The sequence below is a fragment of the Schistocerca americana genome, chromosome 1 (genome assembly GCF_021461395.2).
Source record: "Schistocerca americana isolate TAMUIC-IGC-003095 chromosome 1, iqSchAmer2.1, whole genome shotgun sequence".
NCBI classification, from domain to species: Eukaryota; Metazoa; Arthropoda; class Insecta; order Orthoptera; family Acrididae; genus Schistocerca; species Schistocerca americana.
The window spans coordinates 70,499,552-70,511,605 of record NC_060119.1 but is presented as its reverse complement, the minus strand read 5'-3'; positions in this window follow the sequence as shown (position 1 = coordinate 70,511,605).

Sequence of the window (12,054 nt, the reverse complement as noted above, 5' to 3'; positions counted from 1 at the left end):
GGAATCGGTTCGTCAGTGTTTGATGTGGTTTACGAAAAATATCCAACGGTAACGTTAGGTGACTCACCCTGTATACTTTTATCTTGGTGTCTTTTGTCAGGGTAATATGAAAATCTCAATAAGAGAAGACGATAATAACACCCAACTATTTCTGTCTACTTAACACCATGACGACAGACGAAATGACGTCTCACTGTATTTTAATTATAATTCGTTAGCCTTTTTGCGACCTCATTTAAATACCTCGTGGGAGCAGGCACAATATTTTGCTTTTTGAACACCGAACAATAACACACAAAGATAGTAGATGGAAGGATACAAAGAAAAATTCAGACTAATGGGTGTGGATCCAGTTCTTCATAAGAAGACTAAACAAGAGGGAAACATTACGAAAGCAAGCAATGAATACGCTGGTTAGTATACATTATTTGTATATATCTGAAGATGAAAAAGCGCAGATCTGCACAGTGCCCGCATCTGCACTTTAGTTTCCATCTTAATGGGCATAATTTTTAATTTCTTCTCTTCTGAATTATCAAATGAATTGATTATTACGTGGTACAGAATAATTAAGTAACTGTGTTTCTTACAGCTTTCATTCACTCCAACATTATTCTACATTCTCGTGCAATTCATGAAATTCTACTTGTATGATCGTAAGACTGCACATAGATGCAATCGATTTCGAGGTGTAAAGAGTTTGTTATCTTACTTTTCATGACAGATTGGCAAAGTTGATTTCCAAAGACTTTTTATTGTACTGAAATAATCTTTTGTAACAAAGTAACAAGGTAAGTGTGCTATTCGTATATATTTTGTGGGGAAACTATAATCGTGATGGAAGATTACACACCTGAATGTGTGACACAGCTGGTAGGAGAAAACGCTGAATTTTTACCAAATCCCGCGCATCCTCTCCATGTCCTCCTATGACACGAGCACACGATTCTCCTCCTATAACGCTACAGACTTGTTTCTACCACAGCTGTGAATTGGCAACATCGTCACAAACATTTGGCAACACTGTGACAGTGCAATCACTTCCACGTATGATACTGAACTGACTCGCTACATTCACTTGATATTACCTTTCCATTTGAATGACTCGTGGTATTTCATCCTCACGTAATCTAAGACCCTCAGACAGAAATTTAAATTTTTGGGCTAAAGAAATGCTATTCTTCAAATAAGTGACAACTTTTAATACCTTCCACGATGCGTTATGAGGCTGAGCGAAAAATACCATGATGAGAGTGGCGTGCTGGTAGCAATCTGTCCGAAGCCCCGTAGTACCACCCGTGTCTCGTGTTCAAACGGTTACGAAGATCGTCAGTTCTAACCGTGGGAGGAGCAGCGCGTGCGAGCTATTTTTGTGTATTATTTCATGGAGCTGCGAATTCCCGGAAAAAATTCTATAACAAAATCAGAAGAAAATCTTTACACATAAAATCCTCTTGGCAGCTCGACACAGTAAGTTGTGTTATTGGTCGTAGATCTCGGCTTTCTGACTGCCATTCTGCTATACAATACAAGCGTCTCTGAAGAAATTCGAATCGACCGTCAACGATACGAAATTCAATAATTTTCTTAAGACTCCCATGCCAGGGTGATAAGTATAAAGGAAATAAACTGACTAGCAAGTCGCAAGAAAATACTTTCAGCTCAAAGTGCAATGGTGAAAAACTTACGATGCTGCACAACCGTTAAGGCCTCTTTCCGCTGCTGACAAGCAAATTTGGGGTTTCTAGGAATACGTAACATTATTTATGAAATGCCACATTTGCATACCTGTTGTGTATGAAACAGCATACCATTTAAACACAGACCCAATCGAAATCTAAGTGAGTAGTATTTTACCAATTCGTGCAGATAGAGGCACGCTTGTGTACAGATACTCAGTTTTGTTTAAACAGACTTTCGTCGTAAGGTTATCGCGAGTAGTGTTATTTCATTTCTTACAACACTGTGCACAGTTTTCGTAAGGTTTCTTTTAGTGTTGTTAAAACAATACTAAACATGAGAGAGAAATTAATCATCAACGATATATACGAAATCTCTGATGTTATCTACACTCCTGGAAATTGAAACAAGAACACCGTGAATTCATTGTCCCAGGAAGGGGAAACTTTATTGATACATTCCTGGGGTCAGATACATCACATGATCACACTGACAGAACCACAGGCACATAGACACAGGCAACAGAGCATGCACAATGTCGGCACTAGTACAGCGGTAACGTTAGGTGACTCACCCTGTATATTCTCCGTGACGAAACATCCCATATTCAATTCATCCTGGTCCATTCGTTACGTGCATCGGCGGCAATGAGTGATAGGAAACCTGTTGTGGGGTGACGAATAACAATAACAATGGTAGTAATTACAAATCAATAATGAAGGATGTTTACTGCATTACAGACGATTAACAAAATAACCAAGGATGGCTGAGGGTTTAATTGGCTCACTGAGTAGGTGTTCTTACCACTTTGTTAGTGAATTCTGTTCTAGTTGTTTGCAGAGAGAAAACAAAGAACCCGATAGCCATACATATCGCTAGTACAACGAGATATTACCTATCAACTATCCTTGCTTTACATCACGAGACGAACGTGGCGTCACTGAGCTGATATTTGAAATACATTTCTGATTTCTCTCTCTGTCTCTCTCTCTGTTTTTATTTTTATTTTAATTTTTTGAGGAAAGCATCGAGAAGCGCGATAATAGGCAAGTAGGCAAAGAACGTGTCTATAGTTACTTTCATCGGGATATATAATGCAAAAATACAACTTTTAAGTGTGTGATTGCGTAATTCCAGTTATTGACAGTCTATTCGTGAGCTTGCTCGCATTCAGTGGGGTGAAACCTATCACAGAGGCAAGCAAAACACAAATATTTCTTGCACCATGCGCAACACATAAACGAAATCTCGCTGCACTGACGTGTTGTCCGATAAATTGCACGTAAAACATATCTGATTCATGTTGCTAAATACAGCTCTATCAGATATCAATTTGGAAGCGTACCAAGTGTATAAAAGTATATCTTGAAATACGCAGAAAGGCCCATAGAGTTATTCGACTGAAACATAGCCATGACCAAAATTGTAACTGGGGTCGACAGCATCGTAGTCTACCACCTTGACAACTCGAACGGTGACAGTGATCGGCCGGTTACTTACGTTTACTGGTATCAAAGCTACAGCATGAAAACACAAAAATGTTAATAACCCAAAGATCATTAGTTTCGGAACCCATAGAAAGTAAAGCAGTCATCAGTCGCAAGAGTGGTTTGAACACCACAGTGCTTTAATAGGCACGGTCTTGTTTGAGGTGGTGTGCTGTTGCTTTCATCCGACCTTTTAGTTGACTTACCTAGCCAGTCACTAGGGGAACCTACAGTTTTACGTGGCTTTCGGACCACAGTGCAACTCGACATTTTTCACATCAACAAACACTGCCCCTGGGGAAATATGTGTAAAACGGCACATAAAAATAGTGGGACTGGTGAGGGATCGAACCTGAGACATTCGTAACCATAGCCTTACTCTATATCACCTTGCCACCATGCAGCCAACACTGTGGTTTCTCCTTGCGTCTCCCTTAGGAGACCTTACCTTTGGGATTACCCTCGTAAACGTGTGTGTAAACGCCTTCCAGTGCCCACTCAAGGAAGACCAGGATACATAGTCTAGCTTCAATATTACAAATACGCCCCAGTTTATGGATGAACGCAGACATAGGTTGATAATCAGTACTGTAGCCATTGGTGTGAAACTCGTTTTCTACCAATGATTGCCACTGCTACAGGAACACTACTTTAATACCTCTTAAGGTACGTTTACACTGGGATACATGTATCGCGACATGTATGAGCGACATGTCAATTTGACATGTCGCGATACATCACCTCATACAAAAATTCACGGAACTTGTATGCGGACCCTCGAGCTCATACATGTCGCGTATACATTTTGTATATCGCTTTTTGGCCAAATACGCGACATGTATGAGCGACATTTGAAGAACTCGCGCATGCGCAGTACTATCATTTCCTGTCGTCTTGTCGACTGCCGCTTATTTCGACGATTAGCGCATACGTAGTACCAGGCTCTTTGGCGGCTGTTTGAGTTTTGGAAGTGCCGACTGTCGTCTCGACGTTAATGTATCTGCATAGAATATCAAAAAGTGCCATATGCAACATTATTCTTCGTGTTTGCGAGGCCATTGTGCAAGTTTTATCCCAAGAAGTGAAGGTAAAAGTTATATATATATATATATCAGAGTATGTAATACATTATATAATTTTTTCATGCGTCTGGCACGTATATCAATGTTTCCTATTATTCCGGCGGCCTCGCGTGATAATGTTGACAACGGATGCCGACAATCGTGTGTGAGACGTTGGCATTAGCTATCGCGCGACAATGCAAATGTTTTGTCATGAAATCTTCGTTTTACGAGGAATCCCCAGTGGCTAAAAAACGGATTGTTACTGCCAACTGATCCTCTGGTGGAATCGCTTCCCGAAAGTTTGTGTTGGTTTTGGACACAAGAGGAGCCAAAAGTGATAACAAACCGCGGAAATCCTCCATACTCATCCTAACATAATTTCTAAAATATGCGCCATCCTCTAGCGTTAATTCGCGAGAAACTCTCTGTGCCACCATCTACGCTTCCTCCGCCTTTTCTTCCTATCATCTTCCAAAAGAGCAAGTGTATCAGCACATAAAAATGTGAAAACTTCCAAATCGTCGTCGGAAGCTATCGCACAGTGATACATATCAACCAGTGTAAACGCACGCTCATACATGTATGAGGTTGATACTTGTCAACTCATACAAGTCGCGATACATGTCGCAAAGTCGCATATACATGTATCTCATACATGTGCCGATACAAATCGCAGTGTAAACGCACCTTTAGACATAATACTTACGCAGTGCTATCAGACGAAAAGGTCAACCTGACATAAACTGTGGGAAGTTTGTTTCACAACCTTCGTACCTGGGTGAAGAGCTTTTCCTGTTTGAGGTATCTGTGAACGTTGCTGCATAAGACGATTTAAGAAGAAACTAAATTCCTTCAGCTACGCCAGTGTTTAAAGAAATCGTGTTAACGACACTAAATCGTGGTTTGTAAATCGTTTACCAGCCGTACTCTGCCGCATTTCGCTGGTTCGAACGCAAAAAGCTTACTGACAAATTTCACAGAAGTAAAAGGGGGACGAAATGTCTCCCACTCGGTCATGTTGTTTTGCTTAAATGATTACAAAATCGGGTAAAACGAACAATGAGGTTGTCAGTATAAGCACATTACTGTTGTCAGTATGATGTTGCACCGCCCTGGGCCTGTAATGATAAAGGGCCCGTTTATGTCAGGCATATTTACACGGAAGTGGAAGAGAGAGCACCACTAAATTCTACAATCCTTATTCATTGCATACACACAGAAATTACTGTTACAGTGTACTTATGGAGCCCCGTGAGTGAATTGCATATTTTCCGGTGAGAAAGAGCACTAGCAAACAGTCTTCGCTACATTAGGTTACTTAAACTGGCGTCACTTTGAGCTAGAATTTATGGCCAGCGACTAAGTGTAAGGACAGTGAGACGGATGCGGGTTTTGCAACTGTGAAATACTTTCCTTACATTATGGAAGCGAATATTAAATTTGAACTAATATTGGAAAATTTTGGACTTGGATAGCTTAGAATGAAAATCTTTCCGTTTATTGCAAAGGAAAACAATTGATTTTCTAAAACATTCTCTGTCATACACAACTTGAAACAGGTCACGTCGACCAAATCATATGGAAGAACCGACAGCGACGCATATTGGAAGGCAGTAAGATCCCTTGGCTTTTGGTTTGGCAGTATTCGACAGCCATTTCTAGGCGCAAGTAAATGAAGAAAGGCAGCGCGTTTTCGCTATCAAGTAACGTCTTCATCAGATACTTTAGTTTTAATGTGATCTACGAGTAATTGCTGGTGTTTGATATTAACATGAAAAGGATTCCGTTGACAGGGAAAGAACTTGTTCTTGGGCAACTACTTCTATAATGACCAAAAGGACTTAAATGATCTTCAAGCACATGTGTTCCAGCAGCAGTGTGAAAAAAATGACAGTAGTAATGACAGTGATAATCGAATTATTCTGTAATTTCACACTTCACAGTGGATTTTCTCGAACTAAGAAATTTCCTGAATTAGTGAAAATTTCAAAATGGCTTCAAATCGAGGCTATGACGCCTAGAAGAGTCTTTACATCCTGCTGTCACGAGAATAGCATAATCTCCACGTCAGAAGCTTGCTTCTACTTAACCATTTAATAGACTCGCGTTTTTTTCCACCGTGACTAGTTTTGTAAACTAAGCACATCATCCATTACAGCACACTCCTGGGGCTGGGAAATGTGGCCACAATGGTCTGGTGGAACGAACTATCACAAGTGCAATGCGTGGGTTCAGGCATTTACTTTTAAGAGGCACCAACAGATTTACTTCACCTCTGGTAACTTCTAGAGAAATCTCTTATAATTCAGAATCCGCATTAAACATCATGTTGGTTCATTCCAAACTGGGCAGAGCCGGTTTACGTTGGAAAATGACGTAGGTGGAGGTCAGGGTAAACAGAAATACTGTCGCCAGTAAACTTACTTACATTAGAAAGTTTTATTTTATTTGATGAACCGATAGCCGTCTAAAGGAACAGGGCTCTTATTTTACTTGTACTTGATTGAAATAGAGGCGTTGAAAAATTTGGTGCTGGACTGTGATTCGAATCTCTCGGAACAATATAGTTCAATCATTTCATTCCTTTTCCAAAGACTGCAGTCTTTTCTAGGTCTCCTCCAAAGGTAAATATGTGGGTCCGAATCCTGATCCTGTACAAAAATATTCATAATTTCATTTCAAGCCCTATCACGTGTACACCGGCCGGCTAGTGAAAATTAACGTCCATTTCTAATGTCTGTTCATGTCGCCAACAATTTCTGGACAAACACGCACACATCTTACTGTTGGTGAGTAAACAATTGATACTTAAGCAATATTCGTGAACAATAAAGAAGAACGATAGAAGTGCGGTTCGATTGTCGCTCAGGCAGAAAAATTTGTGTCCTTATTTTAGATTCAAGCACCTGGCAGCTGGCAAGAAAACCCGATACGTAACATTTGATTTTGCTTAGTTAACAATCCATTTACGTCTTGGGTTCGTATGTCCGTCGCAGAACTTCACATCATGCGCTTCATCTTTAAATGCATGCACACCTCGTTACTTCTGAATTGAAGTATGTCAGACATCTTTCGTGGTTAGTTAACAGGGATGAAAGGGTGTTGATAGGAGTCCCGGTTTATTACAAAAACTGTCGTCTTTTATTTTCAGGTTTATATTTGGTAACTGATATAGGCGAAAATATAGGTACTTCATCACTCTTCACTCAGCAATATGATATGATCAGATTAGATTAGATTAACACTCGTTCCTTTGATCACGAATACGACATTTCGTAATGATGTGGGACGAGTCATTTTAATGAAAGATTTCTTTACATACCTGTATTGAATTTCCTTACAACAATTCTTATCCTCTCTCTCTCTCTCCCTCTCTCTCTCTCTCTCTCGCTCTCTTCTCTCTGTCTCTCTCTCTCTCTCTCTCTCTATCCCTCTCTCTCTCTCACACACACACACACACACACACACACACACACCCACATTCTCTTTTTATTTTTATTTGTTTGTTGTGCTCAACTATCGGCGAGGCACGAAAGCGTCCGTGAATGAGTTTCTTAGTTTTGAGTACAGTTACCAAAGAAATATAAAAACAACTATGAGAGTTACTGATTTATGATGCATAGAAGCAGTCAGTTCTGAGTATTATTAGCAACTAAGCTCCAGTCCCTAAACCTAGTTACAGAAATGCGAATCAGACGCATTACGTATTCCAGGCCGTAGCAGCCGCGTCTTTGAGGCGCCAGCTATGGTCACCTCCCAGCCTGCAGTAGGATCACATCGGTTCCTCTTCTTCCTGCTGGTAATGTAACTGAGATCTGGCAACAACGCAAGGTATGTTTGGCAACTCTGTGATCGACGAGTTACTTCCTGGTGTGCGCGGAATTAAGCCTCGATGTTCACTCGATTTCTCGTGTCATTTCCAAAGAATAATCTGACTTGTTATCGCTTGAGGTGCAACAGAAGATTGTAAATTTACGGTTTTCAGCCAAGCAAAGTCATTGAACGTGGCAATCGCAACTAATCTCGTCCTGTAAATAGCTATTTACGAATTCTAGCCACTATTGGCCTCGTAAGAGGAAGACGCAAACCGCATATATCCGCTAGCTCTGTGTTGACGTGCTGACATGTGGAAAAGCGACTGTCATGTTTCGCGGTTCCAGCCTCGCTGAATGTAAAGTTCTTATCCGTTCTGTGTAAGAGCTGCAAGCAGTCAGGTCAAACATCGATGAACAAATCATAAGAAAATACTTTCAGCTCAAAGTGCAATGGTGAAAAACTTACAATGCCGCACAACAGGTAACGCCTCTTTCCGCTGCTGACAAGCAAATTTTGGGTTTCTAGGAACGCGTAACTTTATTTACAAAATGCCACATTTGCATACCTGTAGAGTATGATACAGCATACCATTTAAACACAGACCCAATCGAAATCTAAGTGAGTAGTATTTTACTAATTCGTACAGATAGAGGCACGCAAGTGTACAGATACTCAGTTTTGTTAAAACAGACTTTGGTCGTAAGGTTATCGTGGATGGTATTATTTCTTTCTTACACTGCAGAGCACAGTTTTCGTAAGGTTTCTTTTAGTGTTGTTAAAACAATACTAAACATGAGAGAGAAATTAATCATCAACGATATATACGAATTCTCTGATGTTATCTATAACAGTCTGACAATGCACATGCAGTTTATTGATCACATGAAAGTAGAGAACTTGTTCTGAGTTAAAGCTGTCAAACAAGGTTTGAAGGAGAATAAACTGCCACTACCAGACGACAGTTAATGTTGAAAATATTTTTCTGACTATTCTGGCACGATGCGCTCTCCCCATACATAATACAAAAGCTTCGAGGCGCATTTGCTGCCTGGCCGTCTATTAAACCTGAAAAGAACAAAATGACGCAGAAGTTAGCTTTTTTTTCCACATGACTATTTTGGGAAGAGAAGTTCCATTAAATTGATAACTTCATCAGACAGCAGAATTACGTTTTCAAAAAAATGTAACAGAGAATGTAATAGAACACGCGACGTTTTATCAACAATGCGCGACGTTTAGCGTTACGCTGCTAGCTGTGACGTTGCTACATCACCTCTGTAAGTAAACAACAGTTCTTCCAGACTTCCGCATTCCACAGTGCTGTGAGATAATGCATATGGCCGGATCTAGACTTCTGAGAGACAGACAGTTACAGCACTTCTTTTGCACTGCACGATGGTTTCAACAAACAGATAGCGCAATAAAGTAGCTCAAATGGAAAGGAACACTTCCTATTTCAATTTCTGCATCCTACACTGTTGGCAGTTCTGTGTAGGTGGCAGTTATGTTATTTTAATTCGGTGATTACAAAACAGAGTCGAATGTATGCACTGGGAAGCCAAGGCAGCTAGTTCATGGCGATTCGGTCAACCAAATAAATGAATGTACTGAACATCCTGCAAACCACTACAGGGAGCCTGTGTGTCAGAATTGTCATCTTGTGTGCCGCAAGGGTGTTATGATAGAGAAATGAGTCGTCGAGGACAGGGTTTGGTGGTCTGCTTAACTGATGATAGTTTCAAATGATGATGGTCTAGGTTCGTTTCCAGCTCCTGCCAATGTTTTTTGATACGGAGAGGCAGATTCTATTCTCTTCTGGCTACGCCAAGTGAAGAAGGTATAATGGCATTGTGGTCTTAAAATGACATTAAACATGATATTCCTTCTCTACCAAGTAGACGTTTAGTGGATCCACAATAAAGTAAGGAGTGGCGACATGTAGCTACCTTATGCTAGTTATTTATTTCTAGTGACGAAACAAACGCTGTGTATGGTCACAGGACACTTCCATCTTTTCTTTCAGATTCTGTATGTCTATAAAATTGGTTCTGAACTGAGACCGCCCTTAAGACGGAATTTGATCCCTTCGTGACAAATGGCTCTGAGCACTATGGGACTCAACTGCTGAGGTCATTAGTCCCTTAGAACTTAGAACTAGTTAAACCTAACTAACCTAAGGACATCACAAACATCCATGCCCGATGCAGGATTCGAACCTGCGACCGTAGCGGTCTTGCGGTTCCAGACTGCAGCGCCTTTAACCGCACGGCCACTTCGGCCGGCCTTCGTGACATTACAGCTCGACTACAACTTGTTGTTCGTTCAAAACAGGAGATTCCTCAACATCTCCACATATTGCGCATGAATGGGTTGGAATCCCGGCCCAGCACTGGAGTTTTCACTATGTATTATCTAGCTCTAGCATGAGAACACCTATCTGCAAGTGGATAATAATTTTTATTTTTATTGCAATTTCATTCGTCGTCAACACTAATGATATCTGACGTTTTTGACTCCCCATGAGACGCAGATCTATATGCGAGATCACTGTAAGTTCTAGGACGTTACTCCGAGCTGCTGTTGGGGAAAAATTCGGTAGCTGACGTCTCTTTGTTTGTAATCAAAACGATATGTGTGGGGTTCGACTCATAGTCAGCACTGAACTCTTTGTCATATTATTTCTAGTTCAAACATGCTCACCAGTCGCTGCTGGTGTAACAAACCCATACTTAACGTTCCTTTTCTCTAGAATATAACGGCGATATGTGCCGGGTTGGAGTCCTGGGAAGGAAAAAATTAATGTTTCCTCTTGTCATTTCAGATAATACATGTAGCTACTGCCGAGAATATCCGATATGTCAAAGTTGATTTTGCTTCGATAACAATCCGATTAGGTTCTGGGTTCGAATCCCTGTCCAACAAAAAGCTTTACCTCTCTGCATTTCAAGTAAGTTACTTGTGAAGAAGCAGTATTTAACATCTCTCGTAGATCGTTAACAGGGACAATAGGTGCTGAGTAGGAATTCGCGACCGTTAAAGATGTTCACGTTATGTAATTTGAAGTTGATATATGTTATCTGATACTGTCTAAAATCGAGGTATATCACTCTCTTTATGCCTAGTCAGAAATGACTGTTGATTTCCGTCAGTCACGAAATCTTAGATTGCATGACCTGGGTTTGAATCCATATGCAGAACGAGGCGGTTCGTCGTGTCATTTGAAGTTCATACATATTCTCAACTAGCTGCTCGTGAATAACGTAAATTTTTAATGACATTTTGTGTTAAATAACAAGTATGGTATGGTACTTTGAAGAAGAAATCATGAATACGAAGAACTTACTACGTGCATTACCTATCTGACGTAATAATGAGAGGGCTAACATTTCAGGTATGTCAATTATTGCAATAAATGCGAGCTTATAAGCCATAAGGATAGTCTTATCTGTGATGAGGTGTTCCCTGATATTCTTAGTATCGTGGTATTACTTTACATCTTGAGTTATTGCGATACGGAGCAGTGTTTTCTAGTGGTGACTTGTTGGAACCATTTCAGTAGTCGAACGACTGTATCAAGGAGCGATTAGAGGACCAGCTAGACAGCTGTGTTATGTGGGTTGCATAGGAATGAGGCGAAATGCAATTCAGGTCGTTCGGATACTTATGAGCATGACTAAGAGCCAAAGGTTATGAGGCCTCGGCGCACACATACTGTGGCTAAGATTAATACTTAACTCATTGTGTTAAAAGTTTAACAAATGATTATATCCCTTTATGAGTAAATTATACTACATTTTAAATTTTTAAATTTGGTCAATAATTCTATTACATTATGAAAACAATATCTTGTTGCCCTGGAAACCATTATACAGACAAACTGCAATTAGAACCAGGCGAACACTTTAGCCGTTTAATAATATAAATTCCGTCAATACTTAATTGCAAGAACATTGCCAAAGACAATTATTATAAGCATCATTAAAACATTAAGTTACTTCTACGATCAG